This window comes from Oryctolagus cuniculus, chromosome 3 (genome assembly GCF_964237555.1).
Source record: "Oryctolagus cuniculus chromosome 3, mOryCun1.1, whole genome shotgun sequence".
Taxonomy (NCBI): domain Eukaryota; kingdom Metazoa; phylum Chordata; class Mammalia; order Lagomorpha; family Leporidae; genus Oryctolagus; species Oryctolagus cuniculus.
The window spans coordinates 85,689,863-85,710,905 of record NC_091434.1 but is presented as its reverse complement, the minus strand read 5'-3'; the positions used below and the strand labels follow the sequence as shown (position 1 = coordinate 85,710,905).

General features: G+C 39.1%; 1 pseudogene; it reads right to left on the bottom strand.

Moving 5' to 3' along the window:
- The window catches only part of LOC100355540 (angiogenic factor with G patch and FHA domains 1 pseudogene), a 174,231-nt pseudogene extending 153,798 nt beyond the window's left edge, over window positions 1–20,433 (bottom strand).
- Between the last annotated feature and the right edge of the window lie 610 nt (window positions 20,434–21,043).

Here is a 21,043-nt window from a genome sequence, read left to right as displayed (position 1 = left end):
GAGTGCCTAAGGATTTTCACTCAGCCCCAGAAATTTATCAAAAAATAAATCTTTCATTCCTTTTAATGGGATATTCAAAGTAGTTAGCATCTAAATATTAAAGTGCTCATTAAAAATTCTCAACTTCCCATTTCATACACATTACCCTGTGTTTATCTGGAGTTGTTAGGACATTATCTTTGATATGCAGTGGAAACAAGACATGATTGGTCAAAAGAAAGTAAGATGACCTTTATCAACCTTGAGAAAATTTGATCACTTCACAATCCAATAAACAAATGCTTATCTTTCTAAGAAGATGGCAAACATAGGGGCATAGCTGGTAAAGCCACCACTTGCAGTGCAGGCATCCCATATGGGCACCAATTCGAGTCCTGGCTGCTCCACTTCCAATCCAGCTCTCTGCTATGGCCTGGGAAAGCAGTAGAAGATGGTCCAAGTCCTTGGGCCCCTGCATCCACATAGCAGACCCAAAAGAAGCTCCTGGATCCTGGCTTTGGATCAGCACAGCTCCAGCTTAAGGCCATATGGGGAGTGAATCAGCAGATGGAAGACCTCTCCCTCTCTCTCTCTCTCTGCCTCTGCCTCTGCCTCTCTGTAACTCTGCCTTTCAAATAAATAAATAAATCTTTAAGAAAAATGTTAGGAAGTGTTAACTGCCTTAAAAAACTAAGCTAATTCACAAAAAAGACATAAACATTGTGTAAACTATGTTATATTCGATAATAATATTCTTGCACCCAAAGAAAATTCAAGTATTGTGCAACGGTATGGTGAACTCGAAAGGATTTAGACAAGTCATTTCACACAATCCCATTGCAAATCTCTCAGCTTTCTTAATGCAGCCCTTCAGGTTTGGACTTACCCTGTGCTTTCAAAGCATAGACAAAAAGGAACAAAGAGCACAGAAAAAAAATTAATAATAATTGCATGATCATTTCAGCAAGTTTTGTGGTAAAAAAATCTGAGGTTAAAATAATTTCAAGATTAAACTGAGGTGGAGTTAGAATCATGCCAGGGGATCCCAATACAATCCTATCAAGGTGGCATGTACCAATGCCATCTCACTAGTCCAAGTGATCAATTTCAGTTCACAATTAAGAACAGGTCTTCAAAGAGGGAGGTGCCTTTCTCTGAAGGGAGGAGAGAACCTCCACTTTGACTATGACCGTGTCTAAACAAGATAAGAGTCGGAGAACTCAAGGGGCTTCCATAGCCTTGGAAACTCATAACTGGTGCATAGGGAGATTACTGATGCCATAAACAGGAGTGCCAATTTGTAAAGTCAACAACAGGAGTCACTGTGCACTTACTCCTCATGTAGGATCTCTGTCCTTAACGTGCTGTACACTGAGGCTTAATGCTATAACGAGTACTCAAACAGTATATTTCACTTTGTGTTTCTATGGGGGTGCAAACGATTGAAATCTTTACTTAATGTACACTAAACTGATCTTCTGTAAAAAAAAAAAAAAAAAGAAAGAAAGAAATTATCAATTCCCAACTTGACTCTCACTGGGATTAAACATGACAATAGGTCTGATCTGATTTCATCGTCATTTAAAAAATCATCTATTATTTTTCACTTTATGTTTCTGTGTGGGAGCAAACTGTTGAAATACTTACTTAAGGTATACTAAGCTGATCTTCTGTATATTAAGATAATCGAAAATGAATCTTGATGTGAATGGAAGGGGAGAGGGAGTGGGAAAGGGGAGGGTTGTGGGTGGGAGGGACGGTATGGGGGGGGAAGCCATTGTAACACATGAGTCGTACTTTGGAAATTTATATTCATTAAATAAAAGATAAAAAAAAAATTTCAGTTCACAATTGATCACACTGATAGGTCTAAGAGTCAAAGGGATGACACAAACAAGACTAGTGTCTGCTAATACTAACTGATAGAATCAAAAAGCAAGAGAACGATCCATCATGGGAAGCGGGATACACAGCAGACTCATAGAATGGCAGATGTCCTAATAGCACTCTGGCCTCAGAATCAGCCCTGAAGGCATTCAGGTCTGGCTGAAGAGCCCGTGAGAGTATTTTAGGCATGGAAAGCCAAGACACTCTGGGAAAAAAAAAAAAAAAAAAAAGAAGACATAAATGAAAGATCTCTGTGAGTGAGAGTGAGATCCCAGTGGAAAGAACGGGGCCATCAAAGAAGGAGGTACCTTTCTCTGAAGGGAGGAAAGAACTTCCACTTTGACTATGACCCTGTCAGAATAAGATCGAAGTCGGTGAACTCAAAAGGCTTCCATAGCCTTGGCAACTCATGACTAGAGCCTAGAGAGATTACTGATGCCATAAACAAGAGTGTCAAATTGTTAAGTCAACAACAGAGTCACTGTGTACTTACTTCTCATGTGGGATCTGTCCTTAATGTGTTGTCCAATGTGAAGTAATGCTATAACTAGTAATGAAACAGTATTTTACACTTTGTGTTTCTGTGTGGGTGTAAACTGATGAAATCTTTACTTAATATATACTGAATTGATCTTCTGTATATAAAGAAAATTGAAAATGAATCTTGATGTGAATGGAATGGGAGAGGGAGCGGGAGATGGGAGGGGTGTGAATGGGAGGGAAATTATGGGGGGGTAGCCATTGTAATCCATTAACTGTACTTTGGAAATTTATATTTACTAAATAAAAAATAAATTAAAAAAAAAGATTAAACTGAATAAAAGTTTTAGCACAAGGGTCAATGTTGTGGTACAGGAGGTTAGGCTGCAACTTGCAACACTAGCATACAATATTGGAAAACCAATTCAAGTCTCCCCCACTCCACTTCTGGTCTGGCCTCCAGGTATTGTACCTGGAAAGGCAGCAAAAGATGATCCTAGCACTTGGGCCCCTGCCACCCATATGGGAGACCAGGATGGAGTTCCTGCCTCCTAGATTCAGGAGCACAAACCTGGCACACACCTGGCAGTTACAACCATTTGGGAAGTAAACCTGCAGACAGGACGTCTCTCACTCCCTCTCTCTGTCCCTCAGCCCTTCAAATATATAAATAAACCTTTTAATGAAGAGAGAAAGGAAAGAAAATTACTACTCAGGGATTCAAAGATGGCTAAATACAGAGTGGACAGTGAAAGAGAGAGAGACAGAGAGAAAGTTCTTCCTTTTGCCGTTGGTTCACCCTCCAATGGCCGCCCCGGCCTGCGCGCTGCGGCCGACGCATCACGCTGATCCGAAGCCAGGAGCCAGGTGCTTCTCCTGGTCTCCCATGGGGTGCAGGGCCCAAGCACTTGGGCCATCCTCCACTGCATTCCCAGGCTACAGCAGAGACCGAGAAAAGTCATACTGCTTTATGCAGGGAAAATAGTAGAAAAGATAGTGGAAGAAGTGCATTCCAGAAGAGAGTTAGAGCTAAATCTGCAGTGGAAATTCTACAGAAGGAAGAAGGATGCCATAGATAAGTGTGGAAAGTGCAGAAGACAGCAATAAGCACAGACACAGCACATGACCCCTGCAGCCAAGAGTCAGGATACACCAGCTTTGGAAAGCAAGATGAGAGCAGACTGCGGCAGACCACGCCACTGGTAATGTTGCCAGATGTAGAGCCTTGAAGACCACAGTGCCTGTGTCAGGCTTGGAGCCCTAAAGGGGGCCAGGGTACCCACCTAACCCTGTGGAAAAGCAGCACATTTCTTTCTACCCATGCCCTCACAGGTGCGAACAGCAACCAGCAGGGAGAAGCCTCTATTTTGACACCAGCAGGGCTGCAGCAGTTCTTGTATGCACGTGTGATCTAGGAAGTTTACCAGAGGGAAAATCCACGATACCCACTGGTTTTGAGTCTGGCTGAGAGGGTTGACAGGGTGTTGGGCACCCACATAGGACTGTGAGGTGCTCCCAGCCTCTCAATATACCACAGGCATAGGACTCAAACCGCCAAGGTGGAGTACTCACAAACAAATGGCTCTGGGAATGTCTCTGCACTCTCCATGGATGGGACAGGCTAGTGAGGTGGAGCAGATACTCTGCACCCCTTGACTGTGGGAGCATTATGAGTTGAGACCGTGGGAACTCTGTGACCGCATGCTAGGGTGCAAGATGTAGCTGGGTGTCCAGGCAATCACTGTGTCCAGCAACAGAGGCTCAGAACTCCTTGACTGCTTGGGGCTGGTCATTGTGCTGGGACCTGTGCTCACACCAAGGGCTGTACAGACCCTTTATGTGTTCACGAGGCAGTGCAGGTGAATGTTGCACGTACTGGAGGGTAACAGCACACATTGATCACCTTGTAAGAGAGGAGAGGAGGGTGTGATTACAACAACACAAGTGATCATACTCTCACCACGCTAACAATAGAGGAGATCAACTTGCCAAATGTGAGTGTCAACTGGATAGTTGCCCCATCCTGGAGCCATGACCAAAGCATCCAGCACACACCTCTTGGTATTCACTGAATGAGCAGACACACCAAGACACAGAGGCAGAATTCAAAGATAAAAATACATCAGAGGTGAAAACCAACAAGTATTTCCACAAATGCCTAAAAATAAATGCACAAACTCAAGAGACAGGAATAAGGAAGACAACACGACACCTCCAAAAGAACACAGCAACACTTCTGTGTTAGAATGTTGAGACAAAGAAATTGATTAAATTCCTGAAAGGGATTCAAAAGATTAATCAAAGGATTACTCAGAAGCAATGAGAAGCAAATTCATGAGTTAAAGAAATCCACACATGACATGGAGGAAAACTTTTCCTACAAAATAGAGATTTTTGAAGAGAAATCAAATGGAAATATTATAAATGAAGAAATCAATACATCAAATAAAATAATACTGTTGACTTAACAACACACTTGGTGAGGCAGAAGAAAGAATATCCAAGGTATAAGACAAATCTCTGTAAATATCTCAGACGAAAAAAGAAGAAAATATTAAAAACAGTGTTGGAGATTTACAGGATACTATCAAATGATCCAACATATGGGTCTTGGGAGTTCCTGAAGGGGTGAAAAGAGAGAATAGACTAGAAGACCTATTCATTGAAATAATTATGAAAAAATTCCCTAATTTGGAAAAAGAATGGGATGTCCAAGTACATGAGGCACGTAGAACTCCTAATAGACATGACCAGAAAATATCTTTACCATGACACATCGTAGTAAAACTTTCCATAGTAAAACAAAAAGAAAATATTCTAAAATGTGCAAAAGAGAACCAACAGATTACATTCAGAGGATCTCCAATTAGACTCGTGAATGATTTCCCACTAGAAATCCTACAAGCTCAGGGAGAATGGAGAAACACAGTCCAGATCTTAAGAGAGAAAACTTAACCCAGGATACTGTACCCTGATAAGCTCTCATTTATGAATGAAAGTGAAATAAAAACCTTCCAAAACGAAACTGAAAGAATTTGTCACCACCTGCTCAGCCTTCCAAATAATGCTTAAGGATGTGCTATACACAGAAACACAGTCATCATTATGAAAGAATATGAAGGCAGAAAATCTCCAGTAAAAGTACAAAGAAAATCCAAAGAATACAATAGGAAGGGGCTGGCACTGTGGCGTAGAGGTAAAGCCACTGCCCACAGTGCCAGCATCCCATATGGGTGCCAGTTCTAGCCCCAGCTGCTCCACTTCTGACAGCTTTCTGCTATGGCTTGGGAAAGCAGTAGAGGATGGCTCAATACCTTGGGCCCCTGCACCCGCGTGAGAGACGTGGAAGAAGTTCCTGACTCCTGGCTTCAGGTCGGCTCAGCTCTGGCCGTTGTGGCCAATTGGGGAGTAAACCAGTGGATGGAAGACCTCTTTCTCTGCCTCTCCTTCTCTCTGTGTGTAACTCTGCCTTTCAAATAAATAAAATAAAAATAAACCTTTTTTTAAAAAAACCAGGGCAACTGGTTATTTATAAAAATGTTAATGTACCTAAATGGAGAAACAGACTCCAATATAAGAGTAAAGGAAATTCCACACCCCACTTTCATCAATGGACAGATCAATTACACAGAAAATCAAGAAAGAAACAACAGAGCTAATTGACACTATGGACCAAATGGACCTAACATATCTACAGAAATTTTCTCCCCATGATTGTAGAATAGAATACTCATTCTTCTCATCAGTGCCTGGAACTTTCTCTAGGATAGGCCATATGCTAGGTCATAAAGCAAGTCTTAGCAAACTCAAAATAATTGAAATCATACCATGCATCTTTTCTGATCTAAATGCAATGAAGCTGGAAATTAATAACTCAAGAATCTCTAGAACATATGCAAACATAAGGAGACTGAGTAACACACTCCAGAATGAACAGTCGGTCATAGAAGAAATGAAAAGGGAAGATAAAAAAATTGGAAATGTATGCAGATGACAATACAACATCAAAACTCATGGGATAAAGCAAAAATAGTATTAACAGAAAAGCTTATAACAATTTTACATGAAGAAATTGGAAAGGCACCAGATAAATGAGCTATCAATGCATTTCAAGGACCTCAAAAAACAATAACAAACCAAACCCAAAATTAGTAGGAAGAAATAATTAAAATTAGAAAAAAATTAAAACAAAAAAATCAGTGAAATGAAGAGATGTTTTTTGAAAAAAAATTAAAAATTGAAACACCATTTGTTTAACTAGCAAAAAAAAAAAAAAAGAGGGAGACGATCCAAATTTTAAAAATCAAAGAAGAAAACAGAGATGTAACAATGGAAACCCCAGGAATTAAAAGAATCATCAGGAATTACTACAAATAGCTATATGCCAACAAATTGGAAAATCAGGAAGTAACGGTTAGATCCTTAGACACAAACAACCCACCAAAACTGCGTCATGAAGACATAGAAAATTTAAACAGACCAATAACCAAGACAGAGATTGCGTCAGTAATAAACACCCTCCTAACAAAAAAAGTCCAGGATCGGATGGCTTCACTGCTGAATTCTATCAGAATTTAAAGAAGAAATAATGCCAATTCTTCTCAAGCTATTCAAAACAATTCAAAGGAATGGATTTTTCCCAACCTCCTGCTATGAGGCCAGTGTGACTTTAATTCCAAAACTAGAAAAAGAAACAAGAGAGAAAGAGAATTATATACCAATATTCCTGATAAACATAGATGCAAAAGTCAACAAAACAGTAGCTAATCAAATCCAACAACACATCAGAAAGCTCTTTTAGCTGAACCAAGCAGAATTTATCTCTGGTATGCAGGGATAGTTCAACATCTGCAAATCAATAAATGTGATACATAACATTAACAAACTGAAGAATAAAAATCAGGGTTGGTGGGTAAAGCCACCACCTGCAGTACCGGCATCCCATATTGGTGCCATTTCAAGACCTGGCTGTTCCACAACCAATCCAGCTCCCTGCTATAGCCTTGGAAAGCAGTAGAAGATGGCCCAAGTCCTTGGGTCCCTGCACCCACATTGGAGACCCAGAAGAAGCTCCTGGCTCCTGGCTTCAGATCACCCCAGCTCTGGCCATTGCAACCATTTGGGGAGTGAGCAGCAGAGATATCTCTCTCTCTCTCTCTCTCTCTCTGCATGTCTGTAACTCTGCCTTTCAAATAAATAATAAGTAAATAAAGTGGAAAAAAGAACAAAAAGCATATTATTATCTCAATAGGTACAGAGAAAGCATTTGATAAAATAAAATTTTCTTTCACAATAAAAACCTTAAGCAAATTGGGTATAGAAGGAACATTCCTCAACACAATCAAGTCAATTTATGACAAACCCATGGCCAGCACTTTATTAAATGGGGAAAAGTTGGACGCATTTCCACTACCATCTGGAACCAGAAAAGGACGCCCACTTTCAACATTGCTGTTCAATATAATTCTGGATATTTTAGCAGCATCATTAGGCAAGAAAAAGAAATCAAGGGGCTGGCGCAGTGTCTTAGTGGGCTAAGCCTCTGGCTGTGGCACCAAAATCCCATATGAGCTCCAGTTCATGTCCCAGATGCTCTTCAGATCCAGCTCTCTGCTATGGCCTGGAAAAGCAGTAGAAGATGGCTCAAGTGCTTGGGATCTTGCACCCACATGGGAGACCTGGAAGAAGCTCCTGGCTCCTGGCTTCAGATTGGCTCAGCTCCAGCCTTCGCAGTCATAGAACCACTGGATGGAAGACCTTTCTCTCTGTCTCTCCCTCTCTCTGTCTGTAACTATACCTCTCAAGTAAATGAATAAAATATTTTTTTAAAAAAGGAAAAGAAATCAAAGAGATACAAATTGGGAAGGAGGAAGTCAAAATATCCCTATTTGCAGATTATGTGCTTCTCTATATAGGGGATCCAAAAGACTCCACTAAGATACTATTGCAATTCAGGAAAGTATTTGGCAAAGTGGTATGATATAAAATTAACACACAAAAATCAACAACTGTTGTACTCACACACAATGCCATGGCTGATAAAGAACTTCTAAGATCAATCCTATTTACAATAGCTACAATAAAAAAATTAAATACCTCTGAATAAATTTAATGAATGATGTGAAAGATCTCTATGATGAAAATTACAAAACATTAAAGAAAGAAATAGAAGACAAAAAAGGGAAAAATATTCCATATTTGTGGACTTGAAAGAATTAATATTAAAATGTCCATACTACCAGATGCAATGTACAGATTCATTGCAATCCCAAACAAAATACTAATGACATTCTTCTCAGATCTCAAAAATACAAGGCTAAAATTCATCATTAAGTAAAAGTTCAAAAAAAGAAAAAAGAAATAAAAAAATAAAATAAAATTCATATGGAAAAACAAGAAACTTAAAATATCTAAAGCAATATTAAACAACAAAAACAAAGTCAGAAGCATCAGGATACCAGATTTTAAGACATAATACAGTGCAGTTATAATCAAAACAGCCTGGTGCCAGAAAAAAAAAAAAAAAAAAAAAAAAAGACAGGTAGACCAATGGAGAGAATAGAACTCCAAAAATCAATCCATGCATCCACAATCAACTAATCTTGGACAATGGAGCTAAAATCAATCCCTGGAGTAAGGACAGTCTCTTCAATAGACAGATGGTGCTGGGAAAATTGGATCTCCATGTGCAGAAGTATGAAACAATACCCCTACTTTATACCTTATACAAAAATCAACTCAAAATGGGTCAAGGATCTAAATTTACAACCTGATACATTCAGATTACTAAAGAACATTCAGGAAACTCTGCAATACATTTGCATAGGCAAAGACTTCTTATAAAAGATCACAGATCACAGAACAGGCAATCAAAGCCAAAAGTGAAAAATGGGATTACATTAAACTGACAAGCTTCTGCACTGTAAAGAAAACACTTAGTAAAGCAAAGAAGCAAATGACAGAATGGGAGAAAATATTTACAAAGTGAAACTGATAAAGTATTAATATCCAGGAAATATAAAGAGCTCAAGAAACTCAACAACAACAAACAATCCAGTTAAGAAATGGGCAAAGGATTTGAACAGGCATTTTTCAAGAGATAAAATTCAAATGACCAACAGACACATGAAAAAAAAAATGTTTAGGATCACTAGCCATCAGGGAAATGCAAATCAAAACCATGATGTGAGGGGCTGGTGCTTTGGCGTAGCAGGTAACGGCACCATCTGCAGTGCTGACATCCCATATGGGCACCGGTTCAAGACCCAGCTGCTCCATTTCCTATCCAGCTCTCTGCTATGGCCTGGGAAAGCAGTAGAGTATGACTCAAGTCTTTGGGCCCCTGCACCCATATGGGAGACCCAGAAGAAGCTTCTAGCTTCTGCTCCTGGCTTCGGATTGGTGCAGCTCCGGCTGTTATAGCCAACTGGAGAGATGAACCACCGGATAGAAGACCTCTCCCTCTTTCTCTCTCTCTGCCTCTCCTTCTCTCTCTGCCCAACTCTGCCTTTCAAATAAACAAAAATAAATCTTAAAAAAAAAAAGTGATGAGATTTCACATCAACCCGGTTAGAATGGCTATCATACAGAAATCAACAAACAACAAATGCTGGAGCAGATGTAGGGAAAAGGGTGACGTAATCCACTGTTGGTGGAAAGGTAAGCTCGTATAGCCATTGTGGAAGACAGTATGGAGATACCTCAAAAAGCAGAAAATAGATGTGTCATATGACCTGGCAATCCCACTTCTGGTAATTTACTGAAGGGAAATGAAATCATATCCAAGATTTATCTGTACCCCCCTTGTTTACTGCAGCTCAATTCACAATAGCTAAGATATGGAATCAACCTACGTGTCCATCAACAGATGACTGGATAAAGAAATTGCTATATATATATTATACATATATCATATTATAAATATAAGATTATAAATTGTATATTATAAATTACTTTATATTATAAATATAATAAACTTTTTAATATATTATAAATATAATATAATTTTTGTGTATTATATTATAAATTACTATATATATTACTATGTATATAGTAATGAAATACTACTCAGTCATTAAAAAAAGAATGGTATCCTGTCTTTTGGAATAAGTGTATGCAACATATTTAGTGAAATAAACCAGTCCCAGAAAGACAAATATCAAATGTGTTCCCTGCTCTGTGGTAACTAATAGAGTACCAAAAATGTAATGTATAGAAGTGAAGTTTACATTGGAGTTTCAATGATTATTTACCTCCCTTGTCTCTACTATCGTGGAGCAGTGTGTTTTTTTTTTTTTTTTTTTTTCCTTCTTACTATTTGTTGAACTCTACTTAGGGCTAATCTTAAGATTATAAAGTAGGCCGGCGCCGCGGCTCACTAGGCTAATCCTCCGCCTTGAGGTGCCGGCACACCGGGTTCTAGTCCTGGTCGGGGTGCCGGATTCTGTCCTGGTTGCCCCTCTTCCAGGCCAGCTCTCTGCTGTGGCCAGGGAGTGCCGTGGAGGATGGCCCAAGTGCTTGGGCCCTGCACCCCATGGGAGACCAGGAGAAGTACCTGGCTCCTGCCATCGGATCAGCACGGTGGGCCGGCCGCAGTGCGCCAGCCGCAGCGGCCATTGGAGGGTGAACCAATGGCAAAGGAAGACCTTTCTCTCTGTCTCTCTCTCTCATCGTCCACTCTGCCTGTCAAAAAAATAAAATAAAAGAAGAGTATAAAGTGAACTGAAAGTGTTAAGAAAGGAAATAAGACAGAAAAGAGAAAGGAGAATGGGAGTGTGAGCAGGAGGGAGGGTAGTGTGTGAAATATCAACATGCTCCTAAATCTGTACATATGAATTACATGAAATGTCTTTACCTTAAATTAGAAAAAATAGAAAAAAAAGAAATTATCACTTGTCAAGTTTAAGAATAGTATCAGAGAAAATACATAATGAGGGTTTTTAAAAGCTATTAGAATACTCCCCAATTTTCCAATTGCAAAAAAAAAAAAAGGATTAATATGAAAATTGAAGAGTTAGCACTGGGATTCTACATTGAAGCCTTGACAAGACCAAACACCACAAATGATTAATTTGTAAGAAACAGCTCAATATCACTTACAACAAATTATTTGTTATTGAATAAATTAGTGTGATGAAAGCATCTACAATTAAACATTCTAGAACCTTGGCATAAGCATTGTATATAAAATAATCTGAAATCCAGCATCTCTTTAAACAATCAAAAAAATTTAAAATATTTGGACTAAGCCAGCTATAAAACTAAAAACAAAAAGCAATTTCCTACTTTATCTACATTTTTACTTTTAAATTTACTAGTAGTCAAGAGCAGAATTTTTTTTTTAGAAAACTTTGGAGGAAAATTTTTACAAGGAAAAATGACAAAAGGTTTATTTAATTGGTGTTTTTCACAAAAATAGGATAATTTTCCCATGGAATTACTAGTACAGTAAGAAAAGTGAGCCTGTTTAACAATTAAGTTTCTTACAGCATGTTCTACCTGTGTAATCTCTATAGCTTCTTACAGAGATAATAAAGGCATTAAATTAAATATCTGGGCTGAGAAGTTTTCTAAAATTAAAACAATTTACAAAATTAAAAAAAATGGAAAAACCATGACAGCATCCTCCCCACCTAATAAAATTACCTAGTACATGTAGCTCATTGACTTATCAGAACAATACATTTTTAAAAAATTGATTATTAGTGAATAATAATCATAAAGAAAAATATTTGTGATCTCTCACAGCAGGGTAAGAGTATGCCATACAAACATTTGTCATCTTGGAACTTAAATTATGTGTATACACTTAAATTTGGTGTATAAAATACACCTATTGGGAATTTAAGGATAGTACAGATAGTAACAATTTGATATAATTGACCACAAGTTATCATGCACAGGACATAAACAGCAACAATTCTCCCACCCCCCAAAAAAGGAAAAACAAATGTTGAGAGCTTTCTTTATTTCTTCCAATTAATACAGTAAGTCCACTAGAGTTCAATTATCAATGTACACTACATATCTTTACAATAAGGAGATACCAATTCACATAAAGACTGATCACAAGTCAGTATTATCATGGAATTAGACATAGGATCCTATCAAGAAATAATTATACTCAGCCTTCTGCAGTGTGCACGCCCTGGAAGACTGCGTATGTTGACTGACAGCAGGCAGCTTCCAATTGCAAGGGTAGTGGAAATCATATGTTAATGAGATTCTCCTTCTGTATCTCTTAACCTCATATGCTGTATCCTCAAGCAGAGGAATATCACTCTCCGCCTAAGACAGAGAAAGCAAGAGGTCCTTATGGACCTTTAAGTCACTTTGTTTTTCTGTTTTCCCCTTCATGTTTTTCAGTCCATTTATATTTCTCCTTGACACCAGAAGGAATCTATTCCTTGGCTTGGTTCTAGAGCAGGATGCTTAGTACCATCCTTCCTTCATCCCCATGCTTGCTATAACTTCAAGTGGCCACTTATTTTGGTCATTCCTTTTCCTTCTAAACTGAGTCACATTTCAGAAAGAAAAGACAAGACAAAAGTGATAGAGGACAAATGAGACACTTCTTATTTCTTACATCACTTTGGTAGAGAACGTTCTCCCATCAACATCATTAAGAGGAGAACTGTTTCAAGAGAGGAAAATTCTATTCAAAGAAAACATTGAAATCCTCTTATTATACTGACTAAGCTAAGATTGTCTTGCCACAGAATATATGGTCAAGAGTAGACTTAATGTTAAGAAAATGTAAGAAAATATGCATGGCCCTATTTTTAGGACAGCCTCATTTAAGATTCACTCTGACCTTTATTTAAATGTGTCACATTTAATTTAAATGATATATAAAGTTCTTCACATTCTAAATTGAAGTAAACTATTCAATTTTTCTTCCCTTTCCTCCTTCTTATCTAAAAGTTTCCCCAACAGTGAACAAATAGATCCTTTTTGCATTTGCAAAATAAATAAATAAAGCAGTACAGTCACCAGTTCTTCAGAATTGCTTCCATTATTGTACACATAATATCATTGCAAAATTCCTCTTTACTTATTTTCTTCCCTTACCTCAAAGTTATTGCTACTGTAAACCAGTCTAAACATCTCATCTCCTACCTTGGTATTTACACTCCTCAAATAATCATTTACGGTTTTCTTCTCTCTCTTCCGCATTCTGCTACTTGTCTTGTTTGGGTAAGCAACACATAATTGGTTCTTTTAATCTTCCTCTTAAGTCAGTTGCTCTAACCCCTTAATCATTTTTGTTGTGCTTCTTTGAAATCTGTCCAATTTGTCACCATCCCTCTGGTGCTGGGAAGTTCAGGACTACATGCAGGATTCTGGTAATAACTCGTCCACGCTTGATGTGGAAAAACAATGGTTACCTCTCTTGTTCTGGTGGTGAGAAGCCCCTAGGTACAGAGATTAAAAGGCATATAAGATTTTTGTTATAATTTTATATGGAATATTTCTACTTGATTTTTTTCCTTTAGCCTCCATTCCAAGTATAAGCATTTTCCAAATATTTCTCTTGCATTCATACACCCTATTTCACATATGTTATGCTGAGACATGTATTAGATATATTTGCTTTCATCGTTCTCAGCTGAGAAGTGCTTTATTTTCTCAGTGCATGACTGACCTCTCTTTATGCCACTGTATTTCCCCAGTCTCACCAAGTTATCTGAGTCAGTACCATTTTTGAGTGTAATTAATATGATCTTTAACCATTATAAAGGTTATTAATAATAAGGTTAAATAAAACCTTATAACAGCACCTCCACTGAATCACTCCATATAAGTCAGCTTATTGCCAGATAACACTTCATTTTATTTATGTTCTTTCAACCAATATTCAACACATATGACACAGCCTACGTTAGTCTGAATAACATTTCAAATAGGATTTTTGTGAAACTGTATCACAGGTCTCATATTCCTTTAGTTTTGTAATCTGATCAAAGGGTTGTTAAGTTTGCTGTGGTTCAGTTTTCAGTTTTGGAAGTTACTGTTATTATCTGGAGGAACAAAAGGATTAAGCTATTTCATAGTACTAAAAGACTTATTTCTCTAAGTAAAAGCTATAATAACACAGAATTTTTAAAATTATAAGCATTCATTGTTAAATGAGATATGTTAAATAATATGCTTATTTTCCATATTTATGATCCTGTTTCACTAAGTTATCATCAAAATTTATGAATATATATTCATAGTACAAGTATTTGTATTCAAGTTACAGTAAAGAAATGCTTATTTACAGCTTCTTGTTCATAGTACCTTGGTTTTCCAATCACTTGCATTGCTACTTGCAATCTAATGAATGATACATTTCTCACCCACACCAACTTTCCTATAATCATCAAATTCCATAACTACTTTTCATTACTCTACACTGGAATGCTTATTTTGAATGCATGTTAAGGGAAATTAACTCAAAGAAAGACAAGCACTTGATTTTCTTTCTCTTGCTTTTCCAGTTAAGTATAGACAAGAAATGTAATGAATGAATCAACAGTACATATTTTGATGAAAGCAATGTTGAGCATAAAAAACACTGAACGTTCAAGAAAAGCCTTGCATTTTTTCCTAACTCATAACATTGAAAATGAGATTCACAATCTTGTTAGTGTCAGACTATAATCATTCCCATTGCTTTACAAATCAAAATAATATTTTTAAAAGAACAGCACTGTGCTTTCCATGTTAAAGTTTTATGTCATTTTGTGTTTTGTGAATGAAATTTTGCTCAGAAAGATCCTCAAAGGAATGTGAAAAACACAGAGACTTTGTTAGTTAAGGATTCAGGAGGACAATCATAGATAGTACATCCAAGTTGGTCTCTAGATATCATTTGAATTACAAGACATTAAATACTTCTGGTACTGAACGTAAATTTATAGTAGTCTGGCCAAACCTCAGGCCACAACAACTGTGCATGTCACGGAGGTCTTGAGTTAGTCTCTCGGGAGAGGGTACAAACGAAAGTGCACATAAGACTTCCGCTCCAGAGGAAAACCAGCCCTGACACTTTAGACTGAGAAAGTTGCCCCTCTGCCCTCCCACCTGGAGGTACAGTGCTGCCCTGGCATAAGACAACAAGTGGAGATTAAAAACAGGAGAAATATCTGGGACAAAAAAATGTCAAAGCCTCAGAGTCATTTACAGTCTTAAAGAGAATACAGGAGACGAGGTCACATTATTAGCAACATGGACTTTAAGGAGGGAAAAGGTAACTAGCCACATACTAGTGCTGAATTACAAAGCTTTCAGCCAAATCTAGCATTAGACAAGTTTGATAAGATAGAACAGATTTCGAGTAGCACACCAAGTTAAATGTGGCAGCAAAAGCTGTTCAAAGTTCTTACTTTCTCTAATACTTAGAAAAACAAATCCCAGTTCTTTCAAAAGCATCATACTTATAAATTTGAAAAATGTTTCACCAAAAAAAGTCATTTGTATGTATAGAGTTCAGCCTGAAGAATAGTGAAGATGCTACAAATGGAAGATGACTACAGCATCAAACCCATATCTTTTTCAGTGGATGCTGTTGAGATGTCTGATTCTACATATATTTAGGAGTGTGTTTTCTTGCAATATGCTTACTTGGAGACCACCTGGATTTCTCAGTTCAATCAGAAATTCCCTAAAAGGGGCCTTTTCACCTCTTCCAAAAATAAATGATTAGAGGACAAATACAAATGCAGCTCAGACTGATTTCAAAACTTCTATTCATTATACCAGATTCTGGTACACAAATTCCTTGGCTTCTGAGGGCATAATCATTGCATAGAATTGCTTCTCCTTATATGTTAAGCTAGGACCATAGCACGTTAGAGATGCTTGACATATATAAAATACATTTTATCATATGTTGCTTCTTTTAAAACTGAAAATTTTATCATCTCTTCTCTGAAGACCCATAAAAATGCTCATGGCATGAAAGGAAGTAATAACCTAAATAGTATTGGCATAAATAACAAAAAATCATTCATCCAATGAACAGGTTTGTAGATCCCAAATATAAACACCAAAAGCTGCATTTTAGTAAGAAAATGCACACTACTGGGCGGGGGGGGGGGGATGCAAGACAGACAGAGCAGTACACCATACGTAAAATGTCAAACATGTCAAAACATTCATGAATACCAACATCTCCCACCACACCACAACCAATTTTAAAGGTTATTTAGGGCTAACACATCTGCAAGTGCAGATTCTACAGAAGCAGACTTTGTTTTTCTCAGATATATTAAAAATAAGTCACCAATGTGTCAAATGTTTTCGAGGTTGTTTCCACACATGTGGTCCATGTAGTGCCCAGCACCACTGAGAGCAAGACAATTAAATAGAAGACAGACTCCTGGCATCAAATAGTTTCATTACAGAATTCTGGAAGCTTGTTTTTAACTCTATCAATTCAGTTTGCAGAGAGATAATAATTAGGCAAAAGATCAAGAAAACAAATGTAGCTATCATATCCCTTAGAAATAAAACCCCTGTTAGAGTGTTCATAATTCAAGTTTTCAGAACTTCATTTCAGAAAGGCACTTTCAGAACATGTCATAAAGCTTCCTTGTCCCTAAGTCACTGACTGTGAATTATTTCCAAATAACTGCAGACAAGTAAGTTTTATAAAACAAGAAGCATAGCACATGCAGAACATGCTTATCCGATTCCAGCCCTCGGATAAGTGAGGCTTAAATTAAATGTCAAAGATGAACTAAATCTATTGTATACGCAAACAGCTGACCTAAATCCACCATATTTTGTTTGTCAAGTCTGTATATTTTAATAAATTTTGTAATATAATAAGACTATCTTTGCCACCCTTTGACCATACCAAGTGAGATGCAGTTTTCTGAAGAAATATTACTTTTGCTTGACTCTCTAAGCAAAATCTATTTATACTATTTGGTAGACTCTGAGGATAGCTTTTAAGAAAATGTTAATATCAGCTGGACACTGTAAACCACAAATATGGGAGAAGTAGAGGAAAGAGCAAACCAGTTTTTCAGTTTCACAAAGTGACCTGCTCAGACCTGTGACCTATGTGAACTAACTTATTGATGTGCAATTTGGTTTTCTTGATAAGAAACCTAGAATCTGGCTGAAAATGAAATGACTAATATAAAAAAATTCAAACAGCTTGAGGAAGGACAACATTTTTCCTCTTTACGACGTTTAGTATGACTCTCTCAATGAGATAAACACAGGCAGCCACCATTCCTGTTCTTTTCTTGGGTGGCAAAGTAAGCAACTCAAAACTCCTTCATGAATTAGTGACAAAATCAGTAAAAGGAGTTCCTTCTTCAAAATTTCATAGAGAAGACTACCATGCTGTGATCACTACCTCCACTGTGATTTTAAGTCAATGCTCTCCTCCAGTAGTCTGAACACACTAGAAACAAGTTCAAGTCTCATCTGGTAAGAAACTCCTAGTCAGTTTCTGCAGAAGTAATAGAGAAAGGTCCAATCCCTCTGAGCTAGGCAATGCTAAAGCAAGGCACTTAGAATTGCTAGCTTTGAGTACAAAATCCAACTGTCCCATGTACTTATAAGCCAAGATATTTACAAAACCACTGAGTCTCATGTCATCATATGTAAAATGGAAACAATAAGGCCAACCTGATGGTTTGGAGTTGAGAGAATTACATGATGTCAGATCGGACTTTACAGCATGTGATATATTGAGTTGTGTGATGGAGGAAGGTTGCCTCTATCTGCCATCTGGTTCTGCCTTTCACAATGGCCCCAGTCTCTGAAGAAGTTCCTATCATCTCTGCCTTGAGACTGCAACACCTCTTGGTGAATAGGCCCTTTCACTACCATAGAATGATAGGGAATGCAACTTTTTTTTTTTTTTTTTTTTTTTTTTTTTTTTTTTTTTTTGACAGGCAGAGTGGACAGCGAGAGAGAGAGAGACAGAGAGAAAGGTCTTCCTTTTGCCGTTGGTTCACCCTCCAATGGCCGCCGCGGCCGGCGCGCTGCGGCCGGCGCACCGCGCTGATCCGATGGCAGGAGCCAGGAGCCAGGTGCTTTTCCTGGTCTCCCATGGGGTGCAGGGCCCAAGCACCTGGGCCATCCTCCACTGCACTCCCTGGCCACAGCAGAGAGCTGGCCTGGAAGAGGGGCAACCGGGACAGAATCCGGTGCCCCGACCGGGACTAGAACCCAGTGTGCCGGCGCCGCTAGGCGGAGGATTAGCCTAGTGAGCCGCGGCGCCAGCCAAGGGAATGCAACTTTCTATGCCAATTTTTTTTTTTAATTTTCATTTCATTGGAAAGGTATAGTGAGGCAGAGACAGAGATCCCCCATTTGCCAATTTACTCCCTCAAATGCCTACAATAGTAGGCCGGGCAGGTTTGAAATCAGGGGCCAAGAATTCAGTCTAGGGCTCCTCCATGGGTGACAGGGACACAAGTACTTGGACCATCACCTGCTGCTTCCTAGGGTATGTACCAACAGGAAGCTGGAATCAAAAGTAGACCCAGCCCTAAACACAGGCATTCTGACATGGGATATGGGAAGTTTCAAATGGTATCTCAACCTCTGCATCAAATGCCTGCCCTTGTGCCAATGGTTTTCTTCCTTTTAATTCCTTTATCACTTAGCTGGAAACTTCTGCGTGGCCCCCATTAGCGCAAAGAGTCCCACAGGAAAAACCACACCCTCCTTGCATAGTCCTATTATGGTCTCCATATGTAACCTTTGTTTCATACCTGCCCATCCACCCCCCCCCCACTATCTTTCATGGTCCCTTTTTTATCTGTTCTTATTTGCCTCTTTTTTTTTCTTCAAACGCATCCACACTATATTGCCATCATGCCACACTATATATCTAGGGCATTTTAGTCCTCTCTCTCCCATCTTTTTTTTTTTTTTACCATAACTCAAATGTTGATTAAACATGAGAAATCTTCTAAATTGTCTCTTCCTCTCCCAGTTACTCAGTCCTTGATCACCTAGTCACTCACAGTACATTTCCTCATCTTTCCCATCCTTTTCTATCCTCACTTCCCTAAAAGCTTCTACTTCAGGGCCTGTGTCTTGGCAGAGCAGGTTAAGCCACCACCTTTGATGCTGGCATCCCATTTGCACACTGGTTTGCATCCCAGCTGCTCTACTTCTGATCTAGTTTCCTGCTACTTGCTTATGAAAAGCAGTTAAAGATGACCCAAGTATTTGGGCCCTGGGAGACCTGGAAGAAGCTCCTGGTTCCTGGCTCCTGCCTCTAACCTGGCCCAGCACCAGCCATTGCTACCATCTGGGAAGTGAACCAGTAGAGGGAAAATCTTCCTCTGCCTCTCCCTCTCAGACTTTCAAACAAATAAATAAATCATATTTAAAAAAAAAACTTTGCATTGTTCTTGGCAACACCATCTAAACGAAAGTGCATGTGGGGAGTGGATAATGAGATGTTCACTCCTCTCCCTTCTCTCTGGTTTCCCACTGTTCCTTCTTCACTCTCAGTCCATGAACAGGTTGCAGAGAGAGACCAAAGTGGAGTGACTATATGTGCTTGTCCATTGAGCGCTGCTTGCGATACTCAGCTAGCTCCAAGCACAAAGCAGGCCAAAGGATTAAGAGATGCAGAAGTCTACTGGAGTGTGGAGAAGGGGCGTCCAAAGGGAAGAAAACACAAGATTGAAGAGGACTAGTCATAAAACCACATTGCCCAGATTCCCTAATCAGTGCTTCTCAGTAAGGCGATCCTCTCCCTCACTTCCCACACAGTCTTGTCCATCAGCAGTGGCTCCCCATGTTTTTAACTGAGATCACTTCAAACATGTTTTGCATTGGGTGTGGCTCAAAAAAAAGTTTCAGCAAGCAGTACTCACACTTCTTACAATTTTCCTACCCTGTAGAAAGCATTCCATTTCTATTTAGTATCCTTTTATTTCTTTGGAAGAAAATTCTGATAGTTACTCATTATAATATGGTTGGGAAGCACAATTGGGTCAGGAACCCTAACTAGCCTACTTGCAGCTTAGTGATAGAGTTCTCTCCCCTCATACCTCGCTCAAAATTCCAATGTAATTTAAGGTTGTCTCTTGTCCACGCAGGAAGTCTCAGTAGGCTCATTCCCTCTGGAAGTCCCTCCAGCACCCAAAGGAGTTCTCACACATAGCAGTCCCTGGGCCCCCCTCCACTACCCAAGGGAAGTCTGTAGCAGAAACCTGGGCACTGTATCTAATTAGACACGTGGCACGTATTCTGGAAAGCCCAGCTTATTTAATGACGAGTTTAGTAGAAGTAAGAAAAAATCGAATTGAATGATATTAACTGGAGGAAGAAGAAACGTGGAGGAAAGTGTTGAAGGTGATCTCTTCCAGGATCTGGGTGCTTGCCCTGCTTTGAGTCCAGTTCAGCTGAACGAGACAGAGCTCATCTGAGAAGGCAGCGAAGAGTCTGAAGAGTCCGCAGTCCGTATCTTGGAGGAAAGGAAGGAACGCGGCCGGCCGCAGGTGGCGAGGCCTCCTTGTGGCAGGAGGCTCCTGGAGCGGCCGCGTTGATCTGGCCACATGTCTGTCGCTCACGGCGGCACATAGGTCTGCGGTTCATTACGGATGCTGCAAGGAGATCCAAAAGCCAAGCTAGGCGCGGACGCTCGTGGTCTCTCTTCAGAGCTTCGAGTCATAAGCACTCGTGTGGAACACGAGTGTTGCGTGGGCCCCTCTCTCTGCAGACGCGT